Source organism: Canis lupus, chromosome 12 (genome assembly GCF_003254725.2).
Source record: "Canis lupus dingo isolate Sandy chromosome 12, ASM325472v2, whole genome shotgun sequence".
Taxonomy (NCBI): domain Eukaryota; kingdom Metazoa; phylum Chordata; class Mammalia; order Carnivora; family Canidae; genus Canis; species Canis lupus.
Genome location: NC_064254.1, coordinates 18955775 through 18977552, shown reverse-complemented (window position 1 = coordinate 18977552; position 21778 = coordinate 18955775). Strand labels below are relative to the sequence as shown.

At 35.5% G+C, this 21778-nt stretch overlaps 1 long non-coding RNA gene across 1 annotated transcript; it reads right to left on the bottom strand.

Moving 5' to 3' along the window:
- Window positions 1-1086: 1086 nt before the first annotated feature.
- Window positions 1087-21289, bottom strand: LOC125752311 (uncharacterized). Its single transcript, XR_007401512.1, has 2 exons — window positions 21175-21289; window positions 1087-1555 (listed from the first exon to the last, which is right to left on the bottom strand). It is a non-coding gene; the product is annotated as an uncharacterized LOC125752311 (long non-coding RNA).
- Between the last annotated feature and the right edge of the window lie 489 nt (window positions 21290-21778).

Genomic DNA, 21778 nt, shown 5'->3' with positions numbered 1-21778 from the left:
GTTGGTAAATTGATAATTTATGACATTGATAAAAATTGGTAACTTGAAGTAGAATGTTGAAAAACCAAATACCTCAAGTATATGAAATATATGCTAAAAAAACGATATATACTGAACTATTGATCTGTATTATGCAGTGGTAAACCATCTGGTCAAACTGTCATTTGAAAATAATATGAGAAGGAGACTATGTGCCTACTGAGCTGGCAACTCTTCAGGAGGGTGGTTGGAAGGAAACAAAGTGATAGGGTGTGTTGGATACTTACTATTGGTTGTATTTGGCAAGGTACTTCAAGAAAGTGATAACCTCATAAGAAATTTGTTCAAAATAGAGAACAAAATTTAATATTTTAAAGCTTTAGACAAAAATGGACTTTTTCTAGACCCCAAGAAATATAAAAGTAAGATTGATAAAACATTTGACAAATGAAGACTCCTACCTTGGGCAAAGCCAGATACGTTCAAGGTAACCACCATTAAATTGAGAGAAAAGAGATGCATGGGAGTAACAAAGCAAATAAACAAAGCATATTTGGGGATGATGTCTGGGAAATAAATTTGGGTATGATTTCTACCACATGAAACTGACTAGAAACAAATAGATTAGGAGTCTATTAAGTTTTTAAATAAACTACATTGTCAAAGAAAATATTAACCCAGATTTTAAAAGTAACTACTCAAGATTTAAATTTATTGTTTGACCCCTCAAATTTTCAAAAAGAGAGTACGTCTGAAATATGCATAGCCCCAAGGAGGAAAGACTCCACACCACCTACCCACTTCATACACATACACAGAAGTTAGTAAGGCAACACTTGGAGCCATGGAGAAAAATGGGAGGTTCCTTCCAGAAATTTCATCAGATTAAATTCTCCTATAGAGAAAAGAAATTTCCTAGGATTCCAAGTGCTAATACAAACCAATGACTGTCGTGTCATTCCTTATCCACTGCCACAAAATGGCAGTTTGTGGTAGTCACTATGAGGTATCTCCTAGATCCCACTTTAGGACTAAAGGATTTAATTCCCTAGTTGTTGGGAATGCCAAATATAGCCCTCAGACAACACTTTTTTTAAGATTATTTATTTATTTATTTATTTATTTATTTATTTATTTATTTATTTATCTATTTAAGAGAGAAAGGGAGAGGAGGGGCAGAAGGAGAGAATCTTGAGCAGACTCCCTGCAATCATGACCTGAGCAGAAACCAAGAGTTGGATGCTTAATGGACTGCACCAACCAAGTGCCCCCAGACAACACTTTTTATTAATTATCTCAGCTGAGGGGAGTTGCCTCACACTTTGTTCAAGGTCATGGCGTTTTCCAGAAATAACTAAGTCCAATAACTGGTCAATTAAAATATAAAGGTCCAGTCTCCTTGCCTTACTTTGAGGCAGTCCTGAAGAGCCACCCCAGCTTCATTATGAGATTGGCTGAAGAATGTGTTGAGACTGTTTGCTTCCTTCCCTTCCCTTTCACAGGTGGGGCTCTTTATAGCATTTCCTGCATGCAACCATTGTCCGTTGTCTCAGAGTCTGCTTTCCAGGAAGCCAGCCTATGACAGATATAGTCCAATTAACCTATGCTCATCCATTTCATATTAAGTGGAGAAGGGGTGTGGATATTTTGCCTTTTTTTTTTCTTAGACCATCATTTCCTGATTGAATGTCTGGAGATCCCGAATATGAAGATACGAGCAGTGATTGATGGGACTTTGGTCTACAGGAAGCAAATGGGAACCTGAGAGCAAGATGTGGCAGAGAATGCCAACGTTCACCCATATATATGCTTCCATTGAGAGAGTAGTTAGGATCTCCAAACAAATTCACCAATTCCAAATTCTCTTGAGAGACTTTAGCGTTACAACAATATTCACTTTAAAAGCTAACTTTTTCTTATAGCGCCATCTCTCACTGCTCCCTCAATAAGTCAATAATCCAGTTAGATCGTTAATTTAGCTGCTGCATGTCTGCATGTCTCCACTGCTGCTATTGCTGCTGCTGGCATCCATTGGGAAACTAGTGATAGATGAGGAAAAGGAGGTATAGGCCTTTTCCTTTCAAAGAGTGCATCTGACTATAAAAGTGATAATCCTTCTCCTCCATCCCACCAAATGGAAAAAGTGCCTATGTGACTACAATGACTACCAACGCCTAAATTTGGGATGAGAGAAATCTGTCCATTAAGAATCTCCATCTCCAGGTGATATGACATTTCCACTAGCACAAACTCAGTTTGTAGAAAAAAAAAATTAACCACTCCTTAAAAGGTTCCTGCTTCCCACTTTTGCCGCCAGCATGCATTTATTCTTATCATCCTCCTCATCCAATAGTATTTATTAAATGGCCACATTTGCATGGCACCGTACCTGTGATTTTCCATTTCTCTCCAAGGATGATTTCCTGGTTTAGAAGCTTTAATGGCTGCTCCTTTGAAAATGTCTTAAGAGGGTTTTGACTGTAATTCCTTTTCTCCTAGCTCTTATTTAATAGGTACCAATGCCTATCTTTTGCCTGGGGTATTGGGTTAGGGAGAGGAAGATTCATTAACCATGGTGAGTTATGGATTTCAATGCCCTGGCTACTTCATTTCTCATATCCAAGTAGATCATTTCCTCCCTAGTCTCCCTGAGCCCAAGGATGCGTATATTGTAAGTAGCCTTAATCTGCTTCATTAGAACATTTTTTTTAACTTTACAAGAATGATACCACCAATATTACCATATTACTTCTGGTGATGTGCATGGCAGGATAATCATACATTCATACTAGCTGGCAGTAATAGTAGTGACTTAATTGTGGTCATAAGAGAAAGAAAACCATACAATTTTAAAGCTTGGAGATATTGAAATTAATCTCATTTTTAGATCTAGAAACCTAGATCCAGAGAGGTGAAGCACCTTGCCTGAGGTTACATGCATATGGCTAGTAAATGAGAAGTACCAAGGCAGAGGTCTCAAAACTCATAACCTTATATACTCCCCCTTTTCATATTAATGTAGAGTGGTTCTGATGTTGAGAAAGGCTCCAATGTGTTCTGGAGTCAAAAACACATAGTGGCAACACCCATGGTTATTATATAGCATATTACAAGATAGAAAATGTGTGATTTGTACACCCTGGGTACATTTTTGGATGGACAATTCGCCCTCCTGCTCCCTCTTTATGTTTCAGTGAATACTCTTACTTGGCCTTATGCCCTGGACTACTAGCAGACTTCTTTCTGTGAGACCAGCCATATCTTCTCCTGTTTTCTCCAGCTTTCAGCACCAACTAAACTATTCCTAAGAAGCAGGGTTGCACATGTATCTGTGAAAAATAACTTTTGGTTCAGTGATTATAAGTTCTGCTTGGATTTAGCTATGATGAAAACTGTAAAATAGGTGAAGTTTATTTATTTTATCTTTTCTCTGGAGCAATAGTTCCCAAGCAAGCTGATTTTACCCCCTCCTCACAAGGGATATTTGGTAACGTCTGGAGACATTTTCTGTTGTTCCAACTGAGGGTGTGTTACTGACATCTAATTGGTAAAGGCAAAGAATGCTGCTAAATACCCTACAGTACACAGGACAGGCAACAAAAAAGTCAAAATATCGATGTATTAAGGCTGAAGAATCTGCCTTCGAGAATTATTCTCTCCCCCTCCCAGACCCCTGACATTACAAAGTTACTGGCCTACCATTCTTTGGGGACTTGGCTCTCAGCTATCAAAATAAGAAGTTATATCTTCCTCTCTAGACCTTTTTTATTAGAAGACTTAATAAGCCAACAGAGCAAAGAGCTCTGTACTAGGAGTGAGGTTTCCTGGCTTCATAAATTTCCAATTATACAATCATTTACAAAATTGGGATAATAATGTCTTCTTACTTCACTGGGTTGGTATAAAAATAACAAAATAAGAGAGTGCTTGCTAAAGTGCTTTGTTAACTCTAAAGTGCAACACAAATGTAAGCCATTGTCATGGTTAGTAGTAATTAACAATATAGGGATGGGTTTCTGATATTTTTTTAGATACCATGACAGCAGGTACTTATTTCTGGCTCAAAAGCTTGTCTATCATCTCTCTAACTTCGCAATAGAGGGGGCAAATTCTTTCCAATGTTCAACACCAGTTCTATCTATATTGTTTTTAAACCCTCTGTGGTACATGAAAAAGTGCTCCCAGTGTTAATCAGATGGTAGATACTTAATTAGCAATTGACATAAATTATACTACATAGCCGTAATTCCATACATAGCTACAAGGACAGAGTTTTTCACCTCTTCTAATTCATAAAAACTCTCCGTGATTTTATAGAGCTTCCTTTTCCTGTCATCACAACAGAAATTGGTTAATGAGCCCAGCAGAGTCCATTTACTGAAGTTAATTTGATTTAGCACTTACCATATATCAGACATTGTGTTAGGGACTGAAAGTGAGAATAACAACAAAGGTTCACAGGTATTACAGTCCAGCCCTGTGTCAGTCATTGTGGTAGGCAATTTGTCACCTCATCCCTAACATTCCAGAAGCCTGTGAAGTAGGCATTTGTTCCCATTTGATAAATGAGGCAACCAAGATTTAGACAGCATATATGATTTATCTAAACTGCTCAACTAATAAGTACTAGAACTGAGATTCAAACTCATGTCTATCTGCTGGAAGATACCATGTTCTGTCCCACTGATTCCAACAACCTCTTGTAGTTTTTTTTTTTTTTTTTTAAGATTTTATTTTTAAGTAATCTTCTCATGCAACTTGGGACTTGAACTCACAACCCAGAGATCAAGAGTCACATGCTCCACCCACTGAGCCAGCCAGGCACCCCCTGTAGTGCTGAGTGTGTGCTGGAAATACACTTCATAACACCTGCAACCCAGGTACTGTGATAATAGAAAACATCTATGCTACAGAATGGGGTGATAATGGCCACAATACTCAATAACAATGGAGGTGTTTGCATCTCTTAGGTCAATTCCAACCATTACATACTGTTAGTGTGAATGAATAACAAAAATGCCTGAAACTTTCTTTTTTATCAATCACTTAAATTTATTCACAAAATAAGAGTTCAGGGATACCTGGGTGGTTCAGTCAGTTAAGGGCCTACCTCTGGCTTGGGTCATGATCCCAGGGTCCTGGGATTGAGCCCTGGGTTAGGCTCCCTGCTCAGTAGGGAGCCGGCTTTTCCTTCTCCCTTTGCACTTGCTTGTGTACTCTCTCTCTCACTCACTCTGTCTCTCGAATAAATAAACAAATAAATAAAATCTTAAAAAGAAAAGAAGAGTTTGGTGGCTCATCTGTGGATTTTGGTAGTACAAATTGCCCCAAACACTAAGGTGATGTCTAAATTAGTGACTCTGAGGATTTGTGTTTCAATTCCAATGGAGTGAAGCCTGACTCAAACAAGTCTTTGTTACTTCCTACCTATTCAGTTCAATCCAATTACATTCAGTGAACACTTGCTGAACCACAACTATGTGCCTAGTGCTAAAGGAAAAAACAACAGAGTGACATGATGACTTTCCTCAAGTTTACTATGAGAGGGATAAGAGTCAATGAGAGTATAATAGAAGCCAGCTGATACCTCACATACTAAATTCCACACAATCTACTTTATTCATCAATGTATACATTCCTTCTCTGACAGATTCATGTATTCAATGAACATGGAGGTGCTGGGTGGTGCATTCACCACTCTCAAAACATCAATTCACTGTGACCAGTGTTCAATATGGAACAAGTAGCATAGAGGAAAAACTGGTGCTGGCAGGTGTTATCAGGGAGGCTTCAAGAAAGAGGCTGAGCTGATTTAGAACAGAAGCTGAAATATGGGGAATATTTATATTGTCTTCTAGGAATGCTTTTGGGATAGAACCTGGTAAGGTTCAATCAATAATCAGCTACTGTATTGCTATGGGCAACAGGTGTTTATAAAGACATTGTATGCCTTCTTTCAGATAATAATCTAAAAAATAGTAACTACAGTTTTAAAAACTGTAACTCATGTCACAGTCTCAATCAAAAGTAAGGGAAAACAAAATTGAAAAAGTAATCCTACATCCCTTTGATGCATAAAAATATCTCCCTTTGTAAAAGAAGCTACTTTATCATATCAAGGTAATATGTGGGAAAGCACAAGAGTTGGCAGAACCATGATGTCTCTTAAACCTTCTCCTTGGGTCTGCCATTCCATCATTTCTCATATGTCAGTGGTTCAGCAAATTATTTGACTGACAATGAGGTAGGGAAGTAACCTCTCCAAGAAGAAGATATTTTATAGCAATGAACAGGAATATTTAATGCTCTAATGGGTAAGAGATTTTAAAAAGTTGGAAAAATTGGGGTGCCTGGTGGCTCAGTTGGTTGAGCATCCGACTCTTGATTTCGGCTCAGGTCATGATCTTAGGGTTGTGAGATCGAGCTCCATGTCAGGCTCCATGCTGGGCATGGAGCTTGCTTGAGATTCTCTCTCTCCGTCTCCCTCTACCTGTTGCCTCTTAAAAAAAAAAAAAAAAAAAGTAAAAAAAATACAATCTACTGCAATAAATACATGTATTTGCTAATTTATTGATTTTTTTAAATTCCAAAACATATTTTTATTGATTTTTGTTACAGTTAATTGGAAAACTCGTAGATCATCTCCTAGGTAAGTAAATAGACTGTCTGTTTGATGTATGGCAGAGGCAATAAAAGAGAAGAATTAGAAGGAATATAAACTATATATAAAACCCTGTTGTAGACCTACAATGTGACTCAGCAAAGTTACGTTTATTTAATGAGAGGCTTGATAATTAGATTTCCTGACTTTAGTCACCACAAACAAGAGAAAAAACCATTCATAGTGGAGTCTAAGGCTTTCAAAACTAATACTCTAGTCACATGGTATTGAAAAGAAACATTCATTTAAGTATAGTCTTTAAATGTTTACTGAATGTTCAAGTTTATATTAAGAAATACATACAAAACTTTCCTCCATATTTCATGGGCTTTTTCCCTTATGGCTATTCACGGACAATTTAGATCTGCAAGTTTTAACCATTTAACTTCCTGAGAAAGGAAACAACAAAAGTAAATGGGTCCCCAACTCATGTATGGAAGTAGTTATTTCAGGTTAATTATTATCAAGAACTGTGCAAGACTAAAAACGTGATTAAACATTAGCCTGTAAAATAATTAACAGTGGGGTGCTACAATAAAAACAGAATATTGTTCTTTCTCATTTTTTTTCTAATGGTCCCAAACTACACATGCCAATGAAGCTAATGTCTAAATAATTAAATGATAATGTCATTATTATTCAGTGTAGGAATACACTTGAGAATCAAATTGAATCAGTTTTTTTTTCCCCTTGTGGCACAATAACAATTCATGTTCAACCTTACTTAATATATTCCTTGGTTAAAAGAAAAATCAGTCTGTATACTCACTGGCTTCTAGGAAAGAGAATTAGTCCTACGTAACTGAGGGACAGAGTAGTGGGCAGAAAAAAAGCAACAAACCAGGACTAAAATATCAATTCGGCTAAGAACAGCACCTCTGTACTTTTGTCCTAAACTCCTTTCTCATTCCCACTCCTTAGGCATCCAGTGCCCTCTATCCTTGTTGCACCTAACTTCCTAAAACTCGTCTGTACATAAGAACACATTCAACATTCTACCTCACCCAGAAGTGCTTATATCTTCATTCGTCCTCTACAGTGCATTGAAAAGCTCCATTCCCTTTGGACATTCATACAGCACTCACTAAGTGTCAGGCTTAGTTCAAAGCACATTCCATGTATGAACTCATTTAATATTCACAACTATGCAAAAGATACTCTTATTATTCATATTTTACAAATGACAGAAGTCACAGAATGGATGGCTAACTCTCTTAGGATGAACCCAGGCATTCTGATTTAGGAATCTGTGTTCTTATTACTAGAACTACATAGGAAGAAGATTCTCAAATGCCCAATCATTGCTTCCAGAGCCTCCCATTATTACTTGATTGAGCCATTTCTTTTTCTTTTTAAAGATTTTATTTGCTTATTTGAGACAGTGAGACAGCAAGCACTAGCCGGGAAAGGGAGAGGGAGAAGCCAACTCCCCACTGAGCATGGAGCATGATGCAGGGCTCGATCTCACAATCCTGAGATCATGACCTGAGCCAAAATCAAGACTCAGACACTTAACCAACTGAGCCACCCATGGGCCTCAAACCCTAGGACTTTAAAATAAGAAAGGCGCACAAAAAAATCTCCTAAAAAATTAGGGAATTTTTAAAAATCTGTTTAAAAATAAATGTAAGCCTATTAATAAATTAGGTAAGATGCACATAAATCTATACCTAGATATTTTATTATTTTTGATATAATTACAAATGACATTCTTTTCTTGTTTTAATATTTATTTTAGAGAGAGAGAGAAAGAAGGATGAAGGGCAGAGGGAGAGAATCCAAAGCAGACAGCTCACTGAATGAGAAGCCTGATGTGGGGCTAGATTCCAGGATCCTGAGATCATGACCTGAGCTGAAATCAAGAGTCAGACACTTAAACAACTGAACCAGCCAGGTGCTTCTAAATGGCATTATATTCTTAATTTCTTTTTCTAATAATTCATTTTTAGCATATAAAACACAATTGATTTTTGTATATTGATTTTATATCCTGCAACTTTACTGAATTTATTAGTTCTAACAGCCTTTTTGTGATGTTTTTAGGGTTTTATATATGAGATGTCCTCTACAAACAGGAAATATTTTAATTCTTTCTTTCTGATTTGGAAGTATTTCTTTTTCTTGCCTAATTGCTCTGCCTAGGACTTCCCTTGTCTTCTTCCTGATATTAGAGTAAAGGCTTTCAGCTTTCTACTGTTGAATATGAGGTTAGCTGTGGGCTTGTCATATATGGCCTTCATTATTTTGAGGCACATTCCCTCCATACTCAGTTTGTTGAGAGTTTTTAACATAAAAATATGTTGAATTTTGTCAAATGCTGTTTGTGCATAACAAAGCTAAGTAAAACTACCTTATCTGCATTTTAGAATAAAACATGTTATGTATGAATAAAATATAATGTAAAATCTCAATCAGAAGATAGAAGTTCCTAGAATGGTGAGTTAAGTTATTAAGGTTATCCCTTCATCCCCTCCTCCAAAGAAACAACTAAATATGATGGTAAAAAAGAATAATATATTCTTTATTCATCTTAAAACATCAAAGGATGGACAAGTTATAGAGAATTAGCAGGTCAAAATCTAAGTAAAACCTCCAACTCAGAGAGTTAAGTGAAGCTGCTCTTGACATGAGCCATTTGGTAAACTCTGTCTTTCTAGTCTGTCTGCCAACACAGGATAGTCAAAGCCAGGATCTGTCCATCGTGGGGAGGCTAATAAGAGATTGTCCCATTCAAACAGCTGGGACTTCACAGGGCTACACCCACAGCATAAAGATGAACAAGAAGCAGAGCTATCTTACTTCTTCACTCCTTGGTAAAATTGTCTTATCTCTATTTTGGAGAAGGTAGTAATAGTGTGAGTAGTCACAGGGCTGCTTCCGTAGGAGTTGCAATACAAAATCTCACCTGTACCTCCTTCAAAAAAAGAAAAAAAAAAGAAAAAAGGGAAACCTAATGCCATGAAATTAGTTTATTAGGTACCTGACAGAAGATAATGGAAACTCCCTGGGAGAATGTAACTCTTAAGTTTAATGCTGAAATAATTCTCATGAATAATATTATAAGAAAAATGAGATACACACAGTAAAAATAACAGAGCTTATCAATAAGGATGCATGAGCAAGAAATAGCAGTAATGAGAGAAAAGAGAAATGGGCCCCTCAAAACATTAGCTATTAGAATGATTGAAATGAAACACTGGGATTATCAGACGCGATTATAAATATAATTATGTTTACTGTGTTTAAAGAAAGAAAACATAACTTTAAAATATCTGATGGGAACCAAAAGTTATTATTAAAAAAATACAGCAGATGTGGAAAAGAATTAAATCAAGAAATAAAAAAATAAAGTAACTAAAATTTAAAACTCAAAATGAATTTAACCACAGGCCAGATATAACTGAAGAGAAAGTCAGGTAGCTGGAGGATAGGTTGAAAGTAATTATCCAGAATGTGGAAGAGAAATGAAAAGTAAAAAGTAAATTAAAGGACATGGAGAATGTATGGAATGGAAATATCTGGCATACATTTAATTAGAATCTAGAGGAGGATGACAGAGAATATGTGGCAGAGGTAGTATTTGAGGAAACAATACCAGAGAATTTCCCAGATATAATGATAGAGACTGATCCATAGATTCGGAGGCACAAGGTATCTGAAGCAAGGTTAATAAAATGAATCTACACCTATACACACTATCAAAGTGAAAAAGAAACAAAAAAGATAAAAGTAAGTATTAAATATCAATTGACAACAATCAAAAATAAATAAATTGTTTGAAAAGGGGTGAGAGACTGACAAGTCTTTAAAATAACAAGTGGTTACAGCAGCCAGTGGAATAGCATTCATAATGTGCTTAAAGAAATAACTGCCAGGGCACCTGGGTGGTTCAGTGGTTGAGTGTCTGCCTTTGGCTCAGGTCATGATCCCGGGATCCTGGAATCGAGTTCCATATCAGGCTCCCCACAGGGAGCCTGCTTCTCTCTCTGCCTATGTTTCTGCCTCTCTCTGTCTCTCATGAAGAAATAAATAAAATCTTAAAAAAAAAAAAAAAGAAAGAACTGCCAATTCCAAAACCTATACCTACCAAAAATATCTTTTAAAAATGAAAGAGACTTAAAGTTACTTTCAGATGCCTCCTCCTGCAAAAAATGACAGTTTAGACCTAGCAAACCACAAAAGGAAACTATGGACAAAAGAAAGTGGCAAAGGAAAAGTGATCATAAAAAGAATAGCATGTGATAATAAGTAGCAAAGATGGGAATAATTCTAAATAAATACTAAATAAAACAATAATAATGTCTTAGAGTTTAAAAATGCTGACAGAAAACTAAAATATGTAATAGTACTAACCTAAGTCAGGAGAGGCATAAATGCAGTTAAATGTTTTAAGGACCTTGTATTGTCAGGATAGAAGGTGAAGGCAATGATTAACTTTTGACTTTGACAAGTTAAAAATGCATGTTGTAATTTCCAGAATAACCACTAAAAGAAGTATAATCTATAAACCAGTAGAAGGAAAAAATGAAAGTTCCAACATGAAAGGAAAACAAAGGAAAGGAAAATATAGAATGTGCAGGAGAAATAACAAAAATGAATTGTAATTATAAGCCCAAATATATTAAAATGTATTAGTAATAATATTAAATAAAGGAGGCTAAATGCTTTAAAGACAAAAAACATATGGTTCAGTTAACACATAAATATATTTGTACATTTAACACGTACGCATCCAGAAAGTTTCAAAGGTGAACGATGCAACTAATAACCAAAAGAAAGCTGTTGTAGCTATATTAGTATCAAGCAAAATATACGTTGCATTCTTTTTTTTATTATTTTTTTAAGGATGTTATTTATTTATTCATGAGAGACACAGAGAGAGGCAGAGACACAGGCAGAGGGAGAAGCAGGCTCCATGCAGGGAGCCCAATGTGGGATTCGATCCCACGTCTTCAGGATCATGCCCTGGGCTGAAGGTGGTGCTAAACCGCTGAGCCACCCGGACTTTGCATTCTTAAAGGAGAAAAGATCAGTCACAACATAATAAAAACCAACATTCAATTCATTAGGAATCTACAAATTTAATTTGGTTACATATAAAAATACAACCACAATACACACAAAGTAAAAAGTATTAATACTACAAGTATAAGAAAAATTCAAATTTACAGTGAAAGATTTTTAAATGCTTATTATTTGGTAAACCAAGCCAACAAAAAAGTGGGTAAAGATCTAGAACATCCAAATGATCAAATGTGAACTACAGACAAACATGAATTGCTGTACCCCAAACTGGAGAAAACATGTTATTTTCTAACATATATGAAACATTTAAAAACACTGTACTTTTTGGGGCATTAAGTTAAACACAAAAAAAATTCAAAGCCTACAGTGCAATGATCTTCCACCACAGTGCAATTAAATTACAAGTTAATAATAGGTAATAACCAAAAAACCCTGCATGTTTGAAAATTAATAAACACACTTCTAAACAACCCATATATCAAAGGAGAAATCAAAATGTAAACTAGAATCTATTTTGAAATGGATAATGAAATTACTACATGAGACACAGCAAAGACGTTAAAGAAAAAAATTATACCGTTTAATGCACGTATAACAAAAGAAGAAAGTCTAAAAATTAATGAGCTAATAAATATCCTCAAGGTATAAGAAAAGGACGGGGGGGGAAAAGGTAGGATAAATAATGAAGATAAAAACAAAAATTAGGGAATTAAGAATGAAAAGCATTCAACAGAAATTATCAATAAAGCTAAAAACTGGTTTTTCAAAAGTCTAATAAAAATTCCCAAACCACTGGCATGACTATTTGGAAAAACAAGAAAGTCACAAATAATCAATATTGAGATTTAAAAGTGAGACACAGTTAAGAAACTTTGGACATTTAATAGTCAATACAGAATAGTATAATTACTTAATGCCAGTAATGTTGAAAATTTAAACTCAAGGACAAATTCCTAGAAAATATATTTAACAAATATTTCTATTTAAGAAGATATTTTAAAAACTTAAATAGCCCAATAATAATTAAAGTAATTAAAGCAGTACACATTTGTCATTTTTTAAATTTTTATTTTTATGGACTATTCACAACTCATTTTTAACCAAACCTTACTTATAATCACATAATGACATTATGTAAGGGCTACAGTGTCAGGAATACACTAAGATATGATCTCTACTTCGACATTGCACAATAGAATATATATATATATATATATGCTATAATATATATATGCTATAATATATATATGCTATAATATATATATATGCTATAGTATTCTGAAGTAGCTTCCTCCTGAATCAAAATTAATTGTCAACATGAAATATTTCCTACATTGTTTATTAAAATAGGGCTCTTGTCTCTGATTTACATCCTGGAAGACATCTTTGAAATAACTACCTCCTTCCACCCAGAAGTCAGTCTCATCTCCGAGAGTCACTCAAGGGAAAACAGCCCAATAACGGTAAGGTACTTCCTTCTCAAGAGTATTAATGAACCTCCTTTTATTGATTTCACACTCAGAAAAAATCTCCCACCTTTGAACTTTTACATGCTACTTTACAACTCTTATTATTTATAATAGGGCTTGGAAAACTTTTTCTTCATAATGTCAGATAGCAAATATTTTCAAGTTTCCAAATCTCTGCCAAAATTACTCAGCTCTGCAATTTTAGTCAATTGCAGCCATTGACAATATGTAAATGGATGTAGCTGAGTGTCAATAAAACTTTATTTCATGTCACTATTTGAAACCAAGCCTAATCTGGCCCAGTTACTTAAAGCAAAGAGGAGACTTGGAGATGAATTAGGATAATGACCTGGAAGGTGCATGGAAGGAAGCCTTCTCTGAATAGAGAAGGGTCCACCTATTCCAGAAAACACAGTACCCAATATTTCGAAGAGCCACAAGTACCTATCCAGGCCGGTGGTTAGAAAACGAGCTCTCAGATTAGGGGAGTCAGTCAAAGAAATGGAGAACAAATAGTAAGTAGTCATTTCCCAGTCACAGAAGGATTGGGATAAGGTACCCATTCCTTAAAAGCAGAACTAGAAAAGAGAAGTCAGCTTCTCTATTTGGGTCACACGATATAAAACCAATGTACAGAAATCTGTTGCATTTCTACACACCAACAATGAAGCAGTAAAAAAACAAATCAATGAATTGATCCCATTTGCAATTGCACCAAAAACAATAAGATAACTAGAAATAAACTTAACCAAAGTGGTAAAAGACCTGTACTCTGAAAACTATACAACATTTAAGAATGAAATTGAAGAGGGCACAAAGAAATGAAAAAGCCTTCCATGCTCATGGATTGGAAGAACAAACATTGTTAAAATGTTTATATGACCCAAAGCAATCTACACATTTAATGCAATTCCTATCAAAATACCACTAGCATTTTTTCACAGAGCAAGCACAAGCAATACAAAAATTTGTATGTAAACGACAAAAGACTCCGAATAACCAAAGCAATCCTGAAAAGGAAAATCAAAATTGGAGGGATCACAATTCTGGACTTCAATATACATTACAAAGCTGTTGTCATCAAGACAGTATGGTACTGGCACAAAAATAGACATATAGATCAATGAAACAGAGTAGAACACCCAGAAATGGACCAAAAACTACATGGTCAACTAATTTGTGACAAAGCAGGAAAGAATAGCCAACGGAAAAAAGACAGTCTCTTCAACAACTGGTGTTGGGAAACTGGACAGCAACATGCAGAAGAATGAAATTGGACCATCTTCTTACACCCTACACAAAAATAAGTTCAAATGGATGAAAGACCTAAGTGTGAGACAGGAAACCATCAAAATCCTAGAGGAAAACACAGACAGCAACCTCTTTGGCATCGGCTGCAGTAATTTCTTACTACACATATCTCCAGAGGCAAGAGAAACAAAAACAAAAAAGAGCTCTTGGTACTTCATGTAGATAAAAAGCTTCTGTACAGCAAAGGAAACAATCAGCACTAAAAGGCAATCCACACAATGGAAGAAGATATTTGCAAATGATATATCTGATAAAGGGTTAGGATCCAAAATCTATAAAGAATTTATCAAACTTAACACCCAAAAAACAACTAATCCAGTTAAGAAGTAAGAAGAAGACACCTATTTATACACTTTTCCAGAGAAGACACTTTTCCAAAGAAGACATGCAGCTGGCTAACAACACATGAATAGATGCTTAATGTCACCCATCATCAGGGAAATACAAATCAAAACCATGATGAGATATCACCTCACACCTGACATAATGGCTGAAATTAACAATACAAGAAACAACAAGTGTCGGTAAGGATGTGGAGAAAGGGAAACCCTCTTACACTGCTGGTGGGAATGCAAACTGGTGCAGCCACTCTGGAGAACAGTATGAAGGTTCCTCAAAAAGTTAAAAATGGAACTACCCTAGGACACACCAACTGCTCTACTAAGTATTACCCAAAGGATAGAAAAAACAGATTCAAAGGGGTACATGCACCCCAAAGTTTACAGCAGCATTATCAACAATAGCCAAACTATGGAAAGAGTCCAAATGTCCATCAACTGTTAAAGGGGTAAAGGTGTGGAATATGTATGCAATGGAATATTGCTCTGCCATTAAAAAGAATGAAATCTTGCCATTTGCAATGACATGGAATAGAGCTAGAATATATAATGATATGCTAAGCCAACTAAGCCAGAGAAAGACAAATATCATATGATTTCATTCATATGTGGAATTTAAAAAAAGAAAACTGAACATATGGGACAAGGGAAAAGAGAAGAAAACAACCATAGGAAACTCTTAAAGACAGAACAATCTCAGGATTGATGGAGAGTAGAGAGTGGGAGACACGTCATGGATATTAAGGAGAGCACTTATGATGAGCACTAGGCAGGTGCTCTATGTTAAGTGATGAATTACAAATTCTCCTGAAACCCACATTGCACTGTATGCTAACTACTAGAATTTAAATAAAAATTGGAAAAAATAAAAAGATTCTCTTTTGGGGAGGAGTTTGGGATATTCTTCAGCTCCTTGAGTCAGGAATTTAAGAACAGAACTTAAGGCAGAAACCTATGTCTCAAAACTGGGGCATAAGGTGATGTCCAAGTCAGATGTTGAAATGTAGAAAGTGGAATAGGGATACTTAAAAATTTCCTCCCTAAAGAGATGGTAGTCTCATTGGACTAGATGAGCCCAACAGATATATGCAGAACATTCCATCCTAAAACAAAGAAATATACATTCTTTTCAAGGGCACGTGGAACATTCTCCAAAGTAGATCACATGTTAAGCCACAAAACAAGTCTCAACAAATTAAAAAAAAAAAAAAATCAAAGCCATACCGTGCATCTTTTCTCACCACAATGCTATGAAACTAGAAATTAACCACAGAAAAATTCTGGAAAGAACACAAATACACAGAGATTAAATAAATGCCACTAAACAAAGAATAGGTCAACTAAGAAAAAAAGATGAAATCAAAAAATAAATGGAGAAAAATGAAAATGAAAACAATGGTACAAAACCTTTGGGAAGCAGCAAAAGCTGTTCTAACAGGGAAGTGTGTAGCATACGGGCCCACCTCAAGAAGCAAAAAAACAAAAACAAAAACAAAAACAAAACAAAACAAAAACATCTCAAAGAAACAACCTGGCCTTACATCCAAGGGAACTAGAGGAAAAAAAAAAAAACCCAAAACCAGAAAGGAAGAAAATAATAAAGATTACAGAATAAATAAATGAAATAGAAACTCAAAAACGCAATAAAACAGAGTAATGAAAACATGAGCTGATTCTTTGAAAAGATCAACAAATTTGATAAAAGTTTAGTCACACTCATCAAAAAGGAGACAGGACTCAAATAAACAAACCCAGAAATGAAAGAGGAGAAATAACAACCAACAATGCAGAAAAAACAGAGAGTTATAAGAGAATATTATTTTAAAAACTATGTGCCAAAAATGTGGACAACCTAGAAGAAATAGATAAGTTCCTAGAAACACCTAAGCTCCCAAAACCGAATCAGGAAGAAACAGAAAATGTGCACAGACATAATACCAGCAATGGAATTGAATTGGTGACCAAACACCTTCCACCAAACTAAAGTCCAGAACCGGACAGCTTCAAAGGTGAATTCTATCAAACATTTAAAGAAGAGTTAATAGATATTCTTCTCAAACTATTCCACAAAATAGAAGAGGAAGAAAAGCTGCCACATTCATTGTGTGAGGCCAGAATTACCCTGATACCAAAACCAGATACAGACATGACAAAAAAAAAAAAGAAAGAGAGAGAGAGAGAATTACAGGCCAATATCTCTGATGAACATAGATGCAAAATTCCTCAACAAAACATTAGCAAACTAAATCCATTTTTTTAAATAATTCAACATAATCAAATGAGATTTATCCCTGGGACACAAGGGTGGTTCACTATTCCAAATAAATCAACTTGATACATCATATCAACAAGAGAAAAAATAAAAACCATATGATCATTTCAATAATGCAGAAAAGCAAAAATGATTCAGAAAAACTATTTGACAAAGTAAAACATGCATTCATGATAAACCCCCCAACAAAGACTGTTTAGAGGGTACCTCAACATAATAAAGGCAATATATGAAAAACCCACAGCTAACATTATACTCAGTAGGGAAAACCTCTTTGTTTCTTCCCCTAAGATTAAGAACAAGACAAGGATGTCCACTGTCATCACTTTTATTTAATATAGTACTGGAAGTCCTCACCACAGTAATCAGACAAGAAAAAGAAATCAAAGGCCACCAAATTATTAATGAAAAAGTAAAATTTTCAATATTTGCAGATGACATGATACTATATATAGAAAATCCTAAAGACTCCACTGAAAATCTAGAAGTGATCAGTGAATTCAGTAAGATCACAGAATAAAAAATCAGTTTAGAGAAATCCATTGCATTTCTGTACACTAATAATGAAGCAGCAGAAAGAGAAATTAAGAAAATAGTCTCATTTACATGTGTACCAAGAATAATAAAATACCTAGGAATAAACTTAACTAAGGAGGTATAAGAAGAAGTATATTAGGAGTTTCAGTATATTGTTCTATACTACCTAAAATTTCCACACTGCCCAAAGCAATCTACAGATTGAGTATAATCTCTATTAAAAAAAAAAAACAGCATTTTTCACAGAATTAGGACAATTCTAAAATTTGTATGGGGCCACAAAAGACTTCAAATAGCCAAAGAATTTTGAAAAAGAAGAACAAAACTAAAGGCACCACAATCCCAGATTTCAAGATACACTACAAAACTGTAGTAATCAAAACAGTACGGTACTGGTACAAAAAGAGACACACAGATCAATAGAACAGGATAGAGAGCCCAGAAATAAACTCATGCTTAGATGGTCAATTAATCTTTGACAAAAGAGGCAAGAATATGCAATGGGGAAAAGACAGTCTCTTCAACAAATGGTGCTGGGAAACCCAGACAGCTACATGCAAAAGAATTAAGCAGAAAAGATGCTCAGCATCATTCATCATCAGGGAAATGCAAATCAGAACTTAAATGAGATATCACCTCACACCTGTCAGAATGGCTAATCAAAAGCAGAAGAAACAAGAAGTATTGGCAAGGATGTGGAGAAAAGGGAACCTTGTGCACTGGTGGCGGGAACATAACTAGTGGAGCCACTATGGAAAACAGTGTAGAGGTTCCTCAAAAAATTAAAAATAAAATTATCATATGATCCACTAATTCTACTACTAGGTATTTATACAAAGAATACAAAAACAGTCATTCAAAAAGATATATGTATCACTATGTTTATCACAGCATTATTTAGGTAAATAAGCTATGGAAGCAACCCAAGTGTCCACTTACAGACGAATGAAGATGTGGTATATAGATACAACGAAATGTAACTCAGTCATAAATAAGAATGAAATCCTGCCATTTGCAACAACATGGATGGTTCTAGAGGGTATAATGTTAAGTGAAATAAATTCATTAGAGAAAGATAAATACCATATGATCTCACCCATATGTGGAATTTAAGAAACAAATGAATAAAGAAAAGAAGAAACAAATTTTAATAAACAGACTGTTAATTATAGAGAACAAACCAATGGTTACTAGAGGGGAAGTGGGAGAGGGAAGACAGGCAAAATAGCTGATGGTGTTTAAGAATACACTTACGGTGATGAGCACTGAGTAATGTATAAAAGTGTTGGATCACTATAGTGTACACTTAAGACTAACATAACACTATGTTAAATATACTGTAATTAAATTTTTTTAAAAAAAGAGAGTGTAGTCCAGGGAGTAGGCTAAAGAGGAGTATATGGATAAGGACACTGAGTAAAACCAGCTATAAAAAGAACAGTGATGCATGGGCTGAGATACTCAACAAAGTCTGACAGAAATATTAACTCCAGCCAGTTACAAGTTCACCAAGGTTAAAAAGAGATTACTTCCTTTGCATAGCAGTAATGTGCAGTAATGTCTATATGGCACAGTGCCATGCTCTAAATGCACACTCAAAAATATTTATTATGTGGCCTACTGAAAAGTCTCTAAGAAAATACAGAATGGCTAGTACCTGAATCTTCTATCTCTCATTTGTTTTCTTGTCCATCAATTCTCTATACTTAATTTTTTCTGAGTCTGTTTGACTTCAACAGCTAAAGTCACATTGCAGAAAGCTCTACCCTTCTGAATGCCCTGGGTATCTGGGCACAGTGGATATGGTAATCCTGACAACAAATGATTTTTATGTTGTATGACAGTACATTTCAGTGCCCAAGTGTTTCAATATGAAAAATCAGGGAAAGATTTGCTTGACTGAGGAGGAAGGTAAAATATGAATGCAACTTCACCAGCCTCGTTAGGAGACACAAGGTTTCATATTTGAACTGCATTTGGAATTTTGCAAAAATTCATGTTTGCATATGCCTGAATATGTATACTTCCCTTCATCGCTGTAAGCTTTAAAACTTTCTTATGTAACATCATCTGCCACTAAGTCAACTCACCACCAGTCACTAAATGCTATTTAATAAAGTGATACTGGGTACAGCCCCCTCTGTCAATTTTTGACCTTTTTAAGAAACACACGAATAGAGAAGTGTTTTGGGAGGTAGTATATGACGAAGTCATTCAAATGCATGAGATTCACATTTAGAAATATGTTTTAAAAAACTAAAATCCTGGGACGCCCAGGTAGCTCAGCAGTTGAGCACCTGCCTTCGGCCCAGGGCATGATCCTGAGGTCCCAGGATTGAGTCCCATGTTGGGCTCCTTGCATGGAGCCTCCTTCTCCCTCTGCCTGTGTGTCTCTCATGAATAAATAAATAAAATCTTAAAAAAAAACTAAAATTCTTGAAGAATGAAGACTGCTTTGGAAAATCAAAGTAGTTTGTTGAGGCTTTATTTTACCAAAATAATTCTGTCATCTCCAGCCTCAGGACAACTTCCTTCCTTTAAAGGACAATTCCTAAGGTCAAGTTAGGGATAACATGCAACAGAATTCACTCTTGTAAAAATAAATAAATAAATAACCTCATACAAGGCAAACTTAGAGCTTTGTGGGCAGAGCACCATTTAAAAGTACAGTGATATTTTCCAATTTCCTTTAGGTGTTTCGATATGACTGATAATGTCAGTGAAGACACCAGAGCTAGAGCAACTGAGAAAGAGCAATTTCTTTCCTTCTAATTGAAGCCACATCCTCTTTATTTCTTACTTTCCTCATATTCCTTAACCAAACATTCTTCTTGTTTAGATTCATCTCTTCTTCCAGAAGAAAACTTTATAAATCTGATTTGTGGAATTTAAGAAACAAATGAATAAAGAAAAAAAGAAACAAAACAAAAACCTAGACACTTAACCATAGAGAACAAACTGATGGTTACCAGAGGGGAGGTTGGTAGGGCTTGGATGGGGAGACAGGTAAAATAGGTGAAGGGGGTTAAGAGTGCACTTATTGTGATGAGCTCTAAAGTAATGTATAGAATTGTTGAATCACTATAGTGTACGCCTAATACTAGTATAGCATTGTATGTTAAATATACTGTAATTAAAATAACTATATTAATTATATTCTAAAAATTTCAGAAAGAAAAGTTATGTTTCACTCAGGGGGCATGGAGCTATTTAGTCCAAACACTGTGACACCAAAAACATATTCCTCCCAAAAAGCCAGAGTAGTAAGAAAGGGATTTGGTGGCAGTGCTGTTCATGTAGCTGTGGGAAACATGAAACTAGTGAATCAGGATTCAAAACTTCTAGACTGAGGAAAGACTGGAACACATATAGCTACACGAACATGCCAGCAGAATAATAATCCTTGATGCTTCATCCCATGGTTGTAGTAAAAATCAATCGTGATAATGTGTGAATCTGATTTTTTGAGTGTATAGCACTGTACAAATGTAGCCATGTCCCATATATCAACTACAATTACCTTTCAGCCACCTACCTTTTTCTGAATATCTTCAACATATATATTACAATAAAGGCAAATACCTTTCCAATTATGTAAATAGTGACTGCTTGGCATCCAGTGTTTCTTCCTTCCTAATAAAATCGTGGTATCTGTTAGAGAGAATATCTGGACTTCTTACTCAATTGGAGTTCTCATAGATACAGAGCCAATATCCCATTATGAGCTACAAGAGTTACTTCATAAGCCACTGACATAATGATTCTGGAATATCCCTGAAATCAGGAAGAACCAACTAATGGCCTAGGATTTTTAATGTGGAGATAGGATATAATGACCTGAAGAGTATAGAGTCAGAGCCACTGCTAGAATTGGAGAAAATCCGATCCATTGCCCTACAGTCAGATTTACACCGGAGGACTCATTCCCTCAACCCTTAAAATAAGCAAGACTCAAAATGACAAATGAGGGTCTCCATAGTACTCCCCAGCACACTTCTCTGGTGGAGAAACTTGGAGCTCGATATGTAATTTTTGGTTGTTCAAGAAGTTACTCACCTAGCCAAAGCCAAGGTGAGCCTGAAGATGTATGTGTTAAGTATATCTGGAGTGGATAAGTGTAAAGAGCAAAAGGGGAAATTAAGTTGGCTATTCAGAATTCTCATATAACAACCACCTTGACTATGTC